Source organism: Vanessa tameamea, chromosome Z (genome assembly GCF_037043105.1).
Source record: "Vanessa tameamea isolate UH-Manoa-2023 chromosome Z, ilVanTame1 primary haplotype, whole genome shotgun sequence".
NCBI classification, from domain to species: Eukaryota; Metazoa; Arthropoda; class Insecta; order Lepidoptera; family Nymphalidae; genus Vanessa; species Vanessa tameamea.
The window spans coordinates 3591302-3609020 of record NC_087341.1 but is presented as its reverse complement, the minus strand read 5'-3'; the positions used below and the strand labels follow the sequence as shown (position 1 = coordinate 3609020).

The 17719-nt window shown below is 35.0% G+C and overlaps 1 long non-coding RNA gene across 1 annotated transcript; it reads right to left on the bottom strand.

Annotated features, from left to right (window-relative positions):
• Positions 1-8461: 8461 nt before the first annotated feature.
• Positions 8462-11138, bottom strand: LOC135194661 (uncharacterized). Its single transcript, XR_010309884.1, has 3 exons — positions 11080-11138; positions 10208-10355; positions 8462-9373 (listed from the first exon to the last, which is right to left on the bottom strand). It is a non-coding gene; the product is annotated as an uncharacterized LOC135194661 (long non-coding RNA).
• Between the last annotated feature and the right edge of the window lie 6581 nt (positions 11139-17719).

Below are 17719 nucleotides of genomic sequence, written 5' to 3'. Positions count from 1 at the left end.
CGTGAAGCACTTTAGTGTACGATAGTCTCCGTCCCTTGTACCAAATACACGTGGCGAAAATTATTATATTCGTTATGCATAAGTGCGCATTTATATCAGTGATATTATCTATGAAGATTATATAATAATGTCGAATATTAAATAAACACACATTAATGTATTAGAAGCTGTCGTCGGTAAAGTCGCCCTGGTCAGATGATGCCGTTATGTACGCCGTTGTCGTGAACCCCACACGATGCGGAGCTTGCCTCTTCAGAGCCTCATGACGTCAGTTCGTCAGGGGAGGTTCAGCCAAAGTCCGAGGTACTGACGGATTTCAGTCGGTCCCTCTACGAGTTGAGTCGAGTCGGTGATGTTTCGAATATGCGAGAGCAACTTCGCGCATTGCGCCGTGCCTAAAAATTGTTAGTTATAACTTGTCAATAATTTTATATATAGAACGATTGAGCAAATATATTTGAGCAAAAAATGTATAGGTGTGATGATACTTTAAGATTCGATGCCACAATCATCTAGTCATTATTATTAACATTCCTTAAATGTCCTACAGCTGGGTAACGCCCTCCTCTTCGCTTGTAGAGATTTGGGGCTATTTAACCGCACACAACAATGCGTAAAAATATATACCTAAATCATTTCCCATTACCTAATTCAATTTTCTTTTACTAAGAGGGCTACTAACTGAACAGCTAGTTCGGTTATTTTAAAATACATACATTATAATCAAAATAATTATTTTTATTTTGCCATGTAGCTCAATATTAGATAATCTGGATTGTATAATCACCTTTGATGATGATGTTGGGCGCCTCATCTTCTACTGTAGCCGGCATCGCGACTCGCTCCAAGCTTCGTAAACGGTTAGATCACCGTAGCGGTTGTTCGTAGAACTATTTCACGAAGGCGGCCTGGAATCTAAAACAATATTTATATTGAGTACCTACCAATATGGAATATAAAAATTACTTAACGAAATAATGAAGTCTTTAATATTTTCCATGAAGCGCGATTTTTCCTACTTAATTAAACTATTTACCTAAACAGCGAAACAAATTTTTAAGAATGGATAGAGGATAAGATATCTATTGGGTTACCGTGCCCTTTGCATTTCAATAATGTATATATTTCCGAACCTATGGTAGATTTTTGATTTTGACTCTGATTCATAGACCATTCTAAACACCTCTAACAAGGGCGTCTAACATCAGAAAAGTTGTTTTTCTAAATTAAGTTTAGTCAACTCAATATGAATTGCAATTACAAAGTGCATCCGCGAGTTATGAGAAATCGATACATCAGCGCATGCCTAGAAGCTAACCATACTACCCAATCGATAGAGGTTAAATATCCGGACCGAAATGCAACAAATGAGAAAAGATTAAGAAGGTCAATGTTGTCTTTATATAAAAACAGATGAAAATAGTTTGTGGTCAAACCTTCGTGTATTTTTTAAGTCAAATTCTTTTTTATAAAATGAAAATTAGCTCGAACTTTATAATTCTGAAATTATTTTAATTCAATAAATACGATATTTCTTCACAATCCTTGAAGCAATCATCGGAAATTAGGCAGTCAACTAAAACATATCTGTTCTTAACAGTCTGAAAATTTTATGAACCGCACCAATAACACAATATTTTAAATAAAACAAGCTCTTACTGGCTCGACTAAGTTAAAATTGCAAATTCAGAGCGCATTCACCAGATTAAAGATATCAATACATCGACGCATGCCTAGATGCAACTCCGCTGCATAATCTATGGAGCTAAGTTATCCGGGCCGCCAGTTGCGCGTGCATGATGTGCAACAAACGATTGAAGCAGGCTTATTGGTCAGAAATTCACTTCTTTGTCAAAACACTGATCCCATTAATAATCATAGCCAGCAAATTTAAAATAAAAATGTAATTTCTAATTAATTTCCACAATCCTTGGATTTATGTTTTGAACACTGGCACAAGTTTAAAAACTACTCTAAAAGACAATATTAAAAAAAAATGTCATACATCAAAACTATCGCCGTGCCTATTCAGTTAAAGAACATTCGCGAGCTAAGAGAAATCAAGATATCAATGCATGTCTAGGTGCAACTAGACTACACAATCGGCAGAATTAAATTATCCGAGCTATAAAGTAACGCTTTACAAATAACAATAAGAGAAGGATATATAAATTGACTAATATTCATGGTTTTCCTAGATTCCCCAATAAAATTACATTTCACAATAAGTGCAACACAGACTATAATATTGTAATATTGAAAATTATAATTCGGGAGTAATTATTAAAAGACCGTTACTTCTCATTAAATTTCACAATCCTCGGAGCAATCACAATCACACACATCTCTTTTTTTAACAGTCTAAAAAATTTTGAACCACACCTAAAATAAAATATTTTAAATGAAACACGTCTTACCTCAAAGCAAGCACTGACTCGACTAAATTAAATCTAAAAATTTCTGTACAGAGCGCATTCGCGAGTTGGAGGGATCAATACATCAATGCATTACCTGGATGTTCAAGTAGTTCTCATTTTTATAGATGTACATACTGAAAGTATTTTCCTTGATCTAAATAAATCTGGTAAAGGAGAAGTTTGATTTAAACAATGCCTGCAATGTACAAATAGGTTAATAATTATAAAATTAGGCAATAGGAACGCGCGGAACATTATAATGACGTAACTGGAGCTAATAGAAAATCTAATAGAAAATAGGTACTGGTAATAGTCCGGTCATAATAGACGTTCATCCTTGCATAAATACCCAAGAAGCTAAAAAATTACATTAACGTACGGACGCCATATAATGAAATTGTGAAAAGTCCCTATCGACACGTGTTTGTAAAACTTTTGTGCAAGGCTTAAATTAAACATAAAGGTACACTGATTGAGACTCAATATTCTAAAAATGTCATGCCGTGAGCGTATCATTAACTCATTTGTGTTTTGACTCTGATTGCTAATTTCTTTTTGTGGTATTTTATAACATCTTAATAAATACACTAGTACACAGAATACTTTTTTAATTTAATAGATCTTATAATCCTGAAGTTAAAATAAAACCCAATTAACAAAAAATAATATTAAAGTAGTTGCTTTATAATATACCCAGATGGGATAGGCAAAGGTATATAACACTCTCTCCAGATATTTCGCGAGTCACGAAATATCTAAAATTGTTACTAAGATATTTTGGTCCCATAGTATTGAAGCTAACTTCTTAGTAACACATATGTAAGAACTTAGTCCTAACAAAGATATAAAACGATGTTTATTAGGTTTTCTTATATCATTTTATAAGAATTATAAATAATGATTTACTCAATACGCAGTTTAAAATATGTATCCGAGAATCAATTTTCCCGCCATGACGAGTATCTGTCAATGTTTATGTTACCAGATTAAAAATATAATATTATAATGGTTAATAGACAAAGTGATATATACTCACTTGTAGTATACAGATAATAACGATTTATATAATATTTAATATAAAGTATTACATTTTTATTAAATCGTACACATAGTATGGGTATCGTACAAATGAAATTCGTCAATATCACTATAATTTCAGAAAATAACATTTTTATATTATATTCACTATAATAGTTGGATCCGGCCAAACGATAATAATAAGCTTCAAATACACTTATTTTCTTACCTGAGTTATATACACACTAGTGGGTCTCCCGCGAAATTTCGCGTTTATTCAAAAGATTTCTTACGAATTTCGAAACTTATGACAGGTTTTATTTTGATTTCATTTTATAATAAACTGCAAGTCACTTATCTACATTTGGCGCCAAAATGAGGAATCCTCTTTTAAATAAATGTTTTAATATCTAATAGTATACATTAGTTCAGTTATAACCTTAATTTGTTGAAAACAATTTACTTTAATTTGTTTTCTTATACAGCCGTACTATATTACTCCAACCGGCCAGTAACTTTTTTCCGCTCTCTAAAATTAATTCTTTGTTAAATCGTAGCAATTTAATAAATTGCAATCAAGAATCCTCTTTAATTATCTGCACATCTACGGCAGGAGCTCTTTGAAATTAAACCTTAACCATTTTTTATGTGCTGCTATCTTCCCATAATCACTGGGACAAAAATCGAATTAAGATATTAATATTAATTTAGTAACTTGCAGTCAAGAATCTTTTTTATTTTTCTGCCCATCTACGGCTGGAGCTCTTCAAAATGAGACTATAACCCATTTCTTATATGCAGCTATCGTCCCACAGTCTATTAATATATAAGATAAGATAAGAAATAAAACAACAGTTACTTCCTCTCTTTAATCGATAAGTTATATTACTTTTAAAGATAAAATGCTTTCACTCAAGACTTTGAATTTAACGAGAAATCTTCGAATTTCTGTATGAAATTCTGTTTTGTTAGTTGGTTTGGTTATTTTCAAAGTCATGAGTGAAACCTTGGTGCTTATTCACTAAGTCGGTTATAGACACTCAGATGTTAAATAGGAAAACTCGTTATACTAGATCTTATGATACGGAAATATAAAAGAAAATTCAATCTAAAGTAAAATAATTCAGGAAAACATTTTTATCTCAAAGGAAATTTATAAAAATCTTGACTTAAAATTATTAGAATAATACAAGTATACAAAGCAAGTTGACCGTGTCCAAAAGTTGTTTAAATTAATAAAATGGTGGAAACATTCCATGGTCAGATCCAGAGTAAGGTGTTAGAGAGCTGTAGTTTCTAGATAGAAGAAGAAAGTACAGAATATCGATCATCGATATATGGAGATACATATGCGTATAATTAAATTATCCTAAGTCTCCACGCTGTGTTGTGTCGGGGGAATATGTCCGACCTGTAAACTAGTTAAACCAATTTTGTAATTTGATACATTCATTTAAATTCCTTTTTCCGGATATTAAATCCTACTTTCGGCTCGGGACGTATATAATTTAGCCTTCGTATTTCCCCTCATCGTTCGAAAAAATCCAACGTATTAAAAGCTCGTGACATAACAATCCGAAAGAGCTCGCATCGGCTCGAATACGTACTCAGATGACATGTAGACGTATACGGTTCAGGTCGACATTTAATATGAACTGCGAGCGCTCACAACAATGCAATCTTGTATAGGTCTACGCGCCACCCGCTATACAGTCTGTCGACACATTAATGCTGGCGAGTCCGTCGGGACAAGAGATAACAAATTGCAACTAACGCGAACGACAAACAGCATTGACCCTAAAACATCCTTCTTCTAACATCCAGCGACACCATCTCCTTTCGCGGACACAACACTAGCGTGGGCTGCCCACCATTATGCTATGAGATTATATATTCATATTTATTATAATGTTTCAAAGTAGATATCTAAAGACTAATCGTTCTGTTACTTTGCTCACATTTCCCGATCCTTATTGTGTATGTGAATAAGAATATTACGTTCCTAGATTACTGTCGGTACGTAAGAGTATAACATCAGTACCAGCGGAACGTATTATTGATATTCTTACAAATTGACGTAACTTAAGTAGACAACATATCATAAACATTTCAATCAAATAACATAATTCGTAACGTAACATATGTAACCAATGAATTGCATTTTTTATTTTTTAAACCGAAACAAGCGATTAAACTTAGTGCGGGTGAGTTTTAAAAAGGATCAATCATCAATGTTGAGAATATTCTATCGGATCGAACTTCAAATACAACTTAGGAACTTTATGTCAAGTTTCAATTGCTCGGACTGCTCAATAGTAAATACCAATACGTCTTTCTCGTCAAATCTTTGCTCAAAACTGCTACTTATAAACATCCATCCTCCGCAACAGCTACATGAAACTAGACATCTTGCCGTTGAAATAAAATCATTCCACTTCATCAGCCCTTTCGATTCATTCTTAATATGTATTGAAACTGTTATTGACGATTTCGTACAGCATTAATATTTTACTAAAGTATATATACTAATAAAAAATGATCTGAAGTTATTTATAATCGTCTGTTCTTCCAGTTAGATGACGCCTGCGAACTGATAGTATTAAGTCAGACCCTTATATAACTTCAAACCGCATCATAAAGTAATTAACTGATGATCACACGTACACGAACTCATCATTAAATTATCATAGAAAATGTAACTAACACTTGAACAAATGGTCGCTAATCGTAAGATAACCCAACGAGAACCAATATTAATATTAAAATTAAAATTGACCAACATGTGCGCTGTTACTCAATGGATCGCCGCAGTTAAACCTTGAGGCACTCATTATAACTGACAGTTGGGTAAGTCTCCGGGCCCTCTGGATGGTGAATCGTGACCGACTGATGACATTTTCATAGACTACACTAGAATAAACTAAGGCACGTACCCTAAACCACGCAACGTAATGAACTCTAAGTACTCCGGAGAACTACGAAACTGTCAACGGGTCATCTGCGAGATGTTAAACATAGACTTTATCCACACATTGAGTAAAAAGCGATTATGCCGGTGGAAATGAAAAATACCATAAAGTCAAGTCCGGGGTATGTGTCACGGCCGGTGTCGGTCGGCTATCGACTAGTGCATGGAACTCGCATAGCATATCACAATATTCGCCATATCGCTTACTTGTAACGGTGTGCATTGTCTGTGTACAAACATCAATACGGATGCTATCTACTCATACATCGTTAAATAATAAATCTAATCTATCGCTTCTCTCTTAAAAATAACGTCGTCATCTATCTTTGCTAAACGCTACTAAACTGTCTGTACACATACAAAGCGCTCTAAAATAATATTTCCTCTTTAAGGCACATACTTTTTGACGTTGCTAAATTACTGCGTAAACACGACGCCGCCACTGCTTAAAAATGAAGTTAGATCAGATAAAAAGACTGTCGTTAATTTATTGAGCGGTGAGGTAAGAATAAGTTGAAAACAACTGTAATGCCGTCAAAGGAAAAGCGCCGCGCCTGCGTCGTGCTTAGATCTAAAACTACGAAAAACTTCATAAAATTGTATAATATTGCTTGTTTACAGAATACTTCGCGGATTTTTAAAAATACTCTCGTTGTGTATCACTCCAGATGTCACGAGTGGAGTGTTAATCTATATTAAAATAATTATCTATATTTATAAAGCGCGTCCAGTTTCTGAGATCGCCTCCAAATATCACCACCACCACCAGGATCTCCTCGGCCGGGTGGCCGAGGAGATCCTGAAACCTAACCGTGAGCACCATGAGGTAGTTTCTAGGTTGCTGTTATGCTAATATATTGCGAATGACCAAAGTAATCCGAACAAAATACACACAACAGTTATTGCTTTTATAGAGGTCTATGAGTTTCGCTTTGTTCATACGATCCGAACTGAGGGCATACAACGGTCCGACGCAGCCGTCCGCGCTTCGATCAACAAACATTATTGGCAGCGTCGAGTCATTGTATGAATCCCTCTCTGTACCCGTCCTACCGCATATTTTTGTATTATTATGTATAAAAAACACGATTTGCCCATGACCGTTTGACCATTACGACTGCCATGAATCATGAACAAACATCTCAAAAATACGACACATATATATCAGTAAATAATCGTGTATAAATGTATATCTGGCGAAAATTATGATACTCTGTCCAATTATGTTGAATGTTTCACTATCCCCAGTTTCGGGAATCAGCTACTTCTCGACAATAAATTTGTCGTAATGATTGCTAAGCGAGTTTTCCTTGAAGTCAGAAATATTAAATTGTAAATAAGGCAAAATTCCTTTGGTGAGTATCTTCGCATTTTATGTTTTCTTAATTAACGGGAGCAAGCACTTGTTTTTAATCGTCAAGTCCGGGAAGACAAGCGCCATGCTATTTACTCCAACTCGATTGGCCAAAGTAAATAACACAGTCTCGTCAGTCGTCTCAATCGGTAAATTTAACGTCACATTTGGCGTCAATAAAACAGTTTCCGAACATCCAAGCTGTTAATATAAGGGCTTGACCGCGATAGTGTAAGAATAATAAAGTTGATCCGACAGACATTCTCAACTGTAGCTAACTTGCGCCGTCTCAAAATCGCGATCCAAAACGCCATCACAAAATCTAGTCCATTCAAGAGTATATATGCCATTCTCTGAAAATGTATTTCCAAAATCCTTCCCTAAGCCATTTCCTCTGAAATGTGGCGAATAGCATTAACACAGATCGAAAGAATCGGAGAAAGTATGCTTATCTCTTTATTGTGTTGAATTTTCCCATAAATGTCCAATTGTTGCAATTCTTTAGGTCCGATCTGAATGTGGTGTAAAGTGACTCTCAACCGTTTCTTTCGACTGTGAAAACGTAAGCATCTATATTCTATACTAATAATATAATTGATTAATTAAAACCTTCACCTGTGTGACCGTTCCCATAATATCAAGATAAATACCTTCAAATTCACACAGGGGAAAGTATATATACTTTATAAAGTATATATAGTTTCATAAATGCGCATCTATGTCGATCGAAGTTGAAATTTTAATGCTCTATTGAAATTTTGCTAATGTCGTCATGGTATTTTTCTATCATTTTGTCTATTGTTACAATTTTATCATTACATTATTATTGTATGAGAAGTTATTAACAAAAGTATAAAACGTTCAGAAATCTTGGAGTCAATTAGTGATATATTACCTTCTGTCTCCCGTCTATGTCTACTTTTCATTTTAAAAATAATCAATCTGTTACCGTTCGCATGAAACCTGCCTATTACCTCCTTATCTCGAACTATACTCTAAATCCCTGAGCCACCATTTACCACCAGTCGGGGAACTAGTGATAACATCCGAATTTTTCAAATTTGCCATCCAGACTATCCACTCTGCGTCTAAGGTATTTGCGTACAGATGTTAGAGCATCCAACTTTTTCCCAATAAGGCAAAACTTTTCGTGATCGTGAACTTTACAGCAAGCCCAAACAGAAGATGTATATTCCTCGTAAACAAATACTACCGCGCCTGAGTGCTCCGTGAAGCACTTTGGTGTACGATAGTCTCCGTCCCTTGTACCAAATACACGTGGCGAAAATTATTATATTCGTTATGCATAAGTGCGCATTTATATCAGTGATATTATCTATGAAGATTATATAATAATGTCGAATATTAAATAAACACACATTAATGTATTAGAAGCTGTCGTCGGTAAAGTCGCCCTGGTCAGATGATGCCGTTATGTACGCCGTTGTCGTGAACCCCACACGATGCGGAGCTTGCCTCTTCAGAGCCTCATGACGTCAGTTTGTCAGGGGAGGTTCAGCAAAAGCCCGAGGTGCTGACGGGTTTCAAGCCATGCCTTTACCAGTTGAGCCGAGTCAGTGACGCTCGGAGGACAAATGTTCGCGCAGTGCGCCGTGCCTAAAATGTTTTAATTGAGATTAAATGCAGGGTTATTGGTAATTCGACGTATTCCCGTTAGGGGGTGATAGGGGTGATTATTTGCGATAATTTTAACCCCCATATGCATCATGCAAAAGTGAACCATTGTTGAGTTATCTCGTTTTTTAGATTTTTTCAAAATAAGTCCAAAATGCAACTTCAAAAATTTATTTAAAAAAAAGTATCAATTAAAATCTATTTTTTTCTTCTGATTTATAAAAACGATTAAGCACTGGATATTTTTCAATATTTAAACAATAATTATCGGTCCAAATTTAAAAATGCGAGACGAAAAACGATATTATTTCAATATATTTTTTATTTTTTTCCCTCAAATATGCCTGAAAAACAAAAAAAATCGTTATAAAAATTGTTCTGCAGATTATTTTAAAAACATAATCGTTTACTTAGCTTTCCGAAAATGTATAAAAATTAGGAATTAAAATTTAGATTCATAAACAGTATATATGTGTAGCAATGGAATATTTTTAATTAAAATGTAATACCTCAATTATTTGGTCATTATTATTGTAGTGCTATAGAAAGTAAGAGTTTGTAAATGTCCTGTAGCTGAGTAAAGGTAATTCCTCTACTGAAGGATAGCTTAAAGAGAAGACTGGGATGTTATTTACCACACTTGTCACTCTCACTTAGTGCTTGGGTTGAGCTTCCCGCACCTCACGCTTTTCCCTTGCGGAAAATAGTGGGACGCGTCATCGTGGTTTGGACTATCTTTAGAATATGCTTTATGAACAACTTATTTTTTCAGTTATTAATGTATTAACAATTAGATAATCTGAATTGTGTAATCACCTTTAATGGAGATGCCAGGCTCATCCTCTTCTACTGCAGACGTCATTGCGAGGCCTTGCCACTGATTCTTGGGTATGCGCAACTCGCTTCAAGCCTGTCCAGGTGAGACCACGCTGGCGATAGTTCTTTTACGAAGGCAGCTTTGAATCTTAAATAATATTTAAATCGAGTAAGTTCAACTGAGTGCATAACTAACTACAGACTAATAAGGAAACACTAAAAGTTAAAGTTAAATAAAAACGAGTAATCTTTGTTCTTTGTCTTATTCGTGTCTATCCACTGATAAAGTATAGGTACCGTAGCTAATCATAAATAATGATATAATAATAAAATTAATAAACCTTGCATTATAATAAAGGTTGCATTTGCTAAATCGATGATGTTTAAATTGTTTTTTTTTTTTTGTTAATAAATATTATAATCAACAGACACGCGGAATTTGGGTACTCAAGAAAATTATTTCAATTTTGGAAACCGGAATAAATTCACGTAAACAAAAACACTATTTACGATTAAGTAAAAATTACAATCGCAGTGCGCAGACCCGAGTTGAGAAAAATCAATACATCGACCAAATTGCAGGGCGCATTCGCGACTTTCATAGGAGAAATTTGTAAAAGCTCGCCTAGATGCAACTCAAATACACAATCTATAGAGCTAAATTATCTGGGCTATAAAGTTGCGCGCGCATAAAATCAACGAATGGAAGAAGGTTATAAATATCTAAATAATTTGTGTTTAACTTGCGCTATCTTTGGACTCAGATTTTTTGCACTTAGGTACATTTATACAAACTTATATTTTTGAACACTGGGATAAATGTAGGAAACAATTTAAAAAAAACAAAATATATTAAATAAAACACGTCTTACCTCAAAGCTATCACTGACTCGACTAAGTTGAAATTGTTATCAAAGTGCTCATCCGCGAGTTAAGAGAAATCAATTGATCGACGCATGCCTAGAGCTTGCCATGTATTGGTCATATGTCATGTTGTCAGAAACAAAGTCTTTATGAGTCTTTATTATTATAAATATAGCAAAAACTGCACGTCATACTAATATAACAAATACCTCTTTTTATTTTAATTTGGGTTTTAACAATTTCAGGTAATTTTTCAAAATAATTTCAGTAGATTGTTTTATTCTTATCAATAATTGATGTATTGCAGGACACTAAAACGGAAGTCAATATATATCCTTTGTTTATTAAACATTGTTGACCACAAATAAAATCCAATGAAACCAATTATAAGGTTTGAAGCATGGAAGAATATATATATTTTTAAATTTATATATTCGAAAATATTTGATGCTCTCATATATTCTCGAAAATGAAATAGAATATAAATATGTAATTTATTTATCGAATTTAGCTTTGAGTTTTAATTTGAATTTTCTTCGATTCAATGGGTTTTTTGACACTTTCCCAAGTCTTCCAAATCTATTCCAGTAACCTTACCCGTAGATCGAACTCCAAATCACGATCCCGAAGAAGACATAGAGACATACGAGGACCTGTGAATCGATGGGTGACGTGTGTGAGTAACCGAGTGTCACATATTCTTACAATCATTAATTTTGAGCAGTGGGGACACGTGTCAACTAATGTCAATCCTGCTGACTGCGCATCACGAGGATTGAAGCCAATGACACTGAACAACTACGATCTGTGGTGATAGGAAATGAGATAGGAACTTGGGTACATAAAATGAACGAATGTCCACAGATTTATTCGTGGTATGAAGAACAGATTACTCATTATCACCTTGCCAGAATGGGAAAGGGGTAGCTAAACGACGACACCAAAGTCAGCACTGACAGGATAAAATAAAGTCTTCGTTACTTTCTGTGGAAAAATACAGAGATTTCCTTTCGAAAATGATTCTCGGAAGATGTTAGCATCACACTGATTGTGTGATGTTATTATGTGATGTCTTGATATGTATTTTTAGCGACATTAGATATTATAGTTTAGGTTTGAATAATCCCAAAATTAAACATTTTTATCCATTGATAATAAGTAAAACAACAGTTAATTCCTCTATTACTTTATTCCATAAGATAAATTAGTTTGAAATTAAAAATGCTTTCACTCAAGACTTTGAATTTAACGAGAAATCTTCGATTTTCTGTATGAAATTCTGTTTTGTTAGTTGGTTTGGTTATTTTCAAAGTCATGAGTGAAACCTTGGTGCTTATTCACTAAGTCGGTTATAGACACTCAGATGTTAAATAGAAAAATCGTAATACATATTAGATCTTATGATACGGAAATATAAAATAAAATTAAATCTGAAGTACACATTAAATGATTCAGGAAAACATTTTTATTTCAAAGGAAATTTATAAAAAACTTCACTTAAAATTGTTAAGATTTATAATTGATACAAGTATACAAAGCATGGCCATGTTCAAAAGTTGTTTAAATTAATAAAATGGTGGAAACATTCCATGGTCAGGTCCAGAGTAAGGTGTTAGAGAGCTGTAGTTTCTAGATAGAAGAAGAAAGTACAGAATATCGATCATCGATATATGGAGATACATATGCGTATAATTAAATTATCCTAAGTCTCCACGCTGTGTTGTGTCGGGGGAATATGTCCGACCTGTAAACTAGTTAAACCAATTTTGTAATTTGATACATTCATTTAAATTCCTTTTTCCGGATATTAAATCCTACTTTCGGCTCGGGACGTATATAATTTAGCCTTCGTATTTCCCCTCATCGTTCGAAAAAATCCAACGTATTAAAAGCTCGTGACATAACAATCCGAAAGAGCTCGCATCGGCTCGAATAGGTACTCAGATGACATGTAGACGTATACGGTTCAGGTCGACATTTAATATGAACTGCGAGCGCTCACAACAATGCAATCTTGTATAGGTCTACGCGCCACCCGCTATACAGTCTGTCGACACATTAATGCTGGCGAGTCCGTCGGGACAAGAGATAACAAATTGCAACTAACGCGAACGACAAACAGCATTGACCCTAAAACATCCTTCTTCTAACATCCAGCGACACCATCTCCTTTCGCGGACACAACACTAGCGTGGGCTGCCCACCATTATGCTATGAGATTATATATTCATATTTATTATAATGTTTCAAAGTAGATATCTAAAGACTAATCGTTCTGTTACTTTGCTCACATTTCCCGATCCTTATTGTGTATGTGAATAAGAATATTACGTTCCTAGATTACTGTCGGTACGTAAGAGTATAACATCAGTACCAGCGGAACGTATTATTGATATTCTTACAAATTGACGTAACTTAAGTAGACAACATATCATAAACATTTCAATCAAATAACATAATTCGTAACGTAACATATGTAACCAATGAATTGCATTTTTTATTTTTTAAACCGAAACAAGCGATTAAACTTAGTGCGGGTGAGTTTTAAAAAGGATCAATCATCAATGTTGAAAATATTCTATCGGATCGAACTTCAAATACAACTTAGGAACTTTATGTCAAGTTTCAATTGCTCGGACTGCTCAATAGTAAATACCAATACGTCTTTCTCGTCAAATCTTTGCTCAAAACTGCTACTTATAAACATCCATCCTCCGCAACAGCTACATGAAACTAGACATCTTGCCGTTGAAATAAAATCATTCCACTTCATCAGCCCTTTCGATTCATTCTTAATATGTATTGAAACTGTTATTGACGATTTCGTACAGCATTAATATTTTACTAAAGTATATATACTAATAAAAAATGATCTGAAGTTATTTATAATCGTCTGTTCTTCCAGTTAGATGACGCCTGCGAACTGATAGTATTAAGTCAGACCCTTATATAACTTCAAACCGCATCATAAAGTAATTAACTGATGATCACACGTACACGAACTCATCATTAAATTATCATAGAAAATGTAATTAACACTTGAACAAATGGTCGCTAATCGTAAGATAACCCAACGAGAACCAATGTTAATATTAAAATTAAAATTGACCAACATGTGCTCTGTTACTCAATGGATCGCCGCAGTTAAACCTTGAGGCACTCATTATAACTGACAGTTGGGTAAGTCTTCGGGCCCTCTGGATGGTGAATCGTGACCGACTGATGACATTTTCATAGACTACACTAGAATAAACTAAGGCACGTACCCTAAACCACGCAACGTAATGAACTCTAAGTACTCCGGAGAACTACGAAACTGTCAACGGATCATCTGCGAGATGTTAAACATAGACTTTATCCACACATTGAGTAAAAAGCGATTATGCCGGTGGAAATGAAAAATACCATAAAGTCAAGTCCGGGGTATGTGTCACGGCCGGTGTCGGTCGGCTATCGACTAGTGCATGGAACTCGCATAGCATATCACAATATTCGCCATATCGCTTACTTGTAACGGTGTGCATTGTCTGTGTACAAACATCAATACGGATGCTATCTACTCATACATCGTTAAATAATAAATCTAATCTATCGCTTCTCTCTTAAAAATAACGTCGTCATCTATCTTTGCTAAACGCTACTAAACTGTCTGTACACATACAAAGCGCTCTAAAATAATATTTCCTCTTTAAGGCACATACTTTTTGACGTTGCTAAATTACTGCGTAAACACGACGCCGCCACTGCTTAAAAATGAAGTTAGATCAGATAAAAAGACTGTCGTTAATTTATTGAGCGGTGAGGTAAGAATAAGTTGAAAACAACTGTAATGCCGTCAAAGGAAAAGCGCCGCGCCTGCGTCGTGCTTAGATCTAAAACTACGAAAAACTTCATAAAATTGTATAATATTGCTTGTTTACAGAATACTTCGCGGATTTTTAAAAATACTCTCGTTGTGTATAACTCCAGATGTCACGAGTGGAGTGTTAATCTATATTAAAATAATTATCTATATTTATAAAGCGCGTCCAGTTTCTGAGATCGCCTCCAAATAGCCGTGAAAAGGTGTATTGGCCGGGTGGCCGAGGAGATCCTGAAACCTAACCGTGAGCACCATGAGGTAGTTTCTAGGTTGCTGTTATGCTAATATATTGCGAATGACCAAAGTAATCCGAACAAAATACACACAACAGTTATTGCTTTTATAGAGGTCTATGAGTTTCGCTTTGTTCATACGATCCGAACTGAGGGCATACAACGGTCCGACGCAGCCGTCCGCGCTTCGATCAACAAACATTATTGGCAGCGTCGAGTCATTGTATGAATCCCTCTCTGTACCCGTCCTACCGCATATTTTTGTATTATTATGTATAAAAAACACGATTTGCCCATGACCGTTTGACCATTGCGACTGCCATGAATCATGAACAAACATCTCAAAAATACGACACATATATATCAGTAAATAATCGTGTATAAATGTATATCTGGCGAAAATTATGATACTCTGTCCAATTATGTTGAATGTTTCACTATCCCCAGTTTCGGGAATCAGCTACTTCTCGACAATAAATTTGTCGTAATGATTGCTAAGCGAGTTTTCCTTGAAGTCAGAAATATTAAATTGTAAATAAGGCAAAATTCCTTTGGTGAGTATCTTCGCATTTTATGTTTTCTTAATTAACGGGAGCAAGCACTTGTTTTTAATCGTCAAGTCCGGGAAGACAAGCGCCATGCTATTTACTCCAACTCGATTGGCCAAAGTAAATAACACAGTCTCGTCAGTCGTCTCAATCGGTAAATTTAACGTCACATTTGGCGTCAATAAAACAGTTTCCGAACATCCAAGCTGTTAATATAAGGGCTTAACCGATCGTGTAAGAATAATAAAGTTGATCCGACAGACATTCTCAACTGCAGCTAACTTGCGCCGTCTCAACATCGCGATCCAAAACGCCATCACAACATCTAGTCCATTCAAGAGTATATATGCCATTCTCTGAAAATGTATTTCCAAAATCCTTCCCTAAGACATTTCCTCTGAAATGTGGCGAATAGCATTAACACAGATCGAAAGAATCGGAGAAAGTATGCTTATCTCTTTATTGTGTTTAATTTTCCCATAAATGTCCAATTGTTGCAATTCTTTAGGTCCCATCTGAATGTGGTGTAAAGTGACTCTCAACCGTTTCTTTCGACTGTGAAAACGTAAGCATCTATATTCTATACTAATAATATAATTGATTAATTAAAACCTTCACCTGTGTGACCGTTCCCATAATATCAAGATAAATACCTTCAAATTCACACAGGGGAAAGTATATATACTTTATAAAGTATATATAGTTTCATAAATGCGCATCTATGTCGATCGAAGTTGAAATTTTAATGCTCTATTGAAATTTTGCTAATGTCGTCATGGTATTTTTCTATCATTTTGTCTATTGTTACAATTTTATCATTACATTATTATTGTATGAGAAGTTATTAACAAAAGTATAAAACGTTCAGAAATCTTGGAGTCAATTAGTGATATATTACCTTCTGTCTCCCGTCTATGTCTACTTTTCATTTTAAAAATAATCAATCTGTTACCGTTCGCATGAAACCTGCCTATTACCTCCTTATCTCGAACTATACTCTAAATCCCTGAGCCACCATTTACCACCAGTCGGGGAACTAGTGATAACATCCGAATTTTTCAAATTTGCCATCCAGACTATCCACTCTGCGTCTAAGGTATTTGCGTACAGATGTTAGAGCATCCAACTTTTTCCCAATAAGGCAAAACTTTTCGTGATCGTGAACTTTACAGCAAGCCCAAACAGAAGATGTATATTCCTCGTAAACAAATACTACCGCGCCTGAGTGCTCCGTGAAGCACTTTAGTGTACGATAGTCTCCGTCCCTTGTACCAAATACACGTGGCGAAAATTATTATATTCGTTATGCATAAGTGCGCATTTATATCAGTGATATTATCTATGAAGATTATATAATAATGTCGAATATTAAATAAACACACATTAATGTATTAGAAGCTGTCGTCGGTAAAGTCGCCCTGGTCAGATGATGCCGTTATGTACGCCGTTGTCGTGAACCCCACACGATGCGGAGCTTGCCTCTTCAGAGCCTCATGACGTCAGTTCGTCAGGGGAGGTTCAGCCAAAGTCCGAGGTACTGACGGATTTCAGTCGGTCCCTCTACGAGTTGAGTCGAGTCGGTGATGTTTCGAATATGCGAGAGCAACTTCGCGCATTGCGCCGTGCCTAAAAATTGTTAGTTATAACTTGTCAATAATTTTATATATAGAACGATTGAGCAAATATATTTGAGCAAAAAATGTATAGGTGTGATGATACTTTAAGATTCGATGCCACAATCATCTAGTCATTATTATTAACATTCCTTAAATGTCCTACAGCTGGGTAACGCCCTCCTCTTCGCTTGTAGAGATTTGGGGCTATTTAACCGCACACAACAATGCGTAAAAATATATACCTAAATCATTTCCCATTACCTAATTCAATTTTCTTTTACTAAGAGGGCTACTAACTGAACAGCTAGTTCGGTTATTTTAAAATACATACATTATAATCAAAATAATTATTTTTATTTTGCCATGTAGCTCAATATTAGATAATCTGG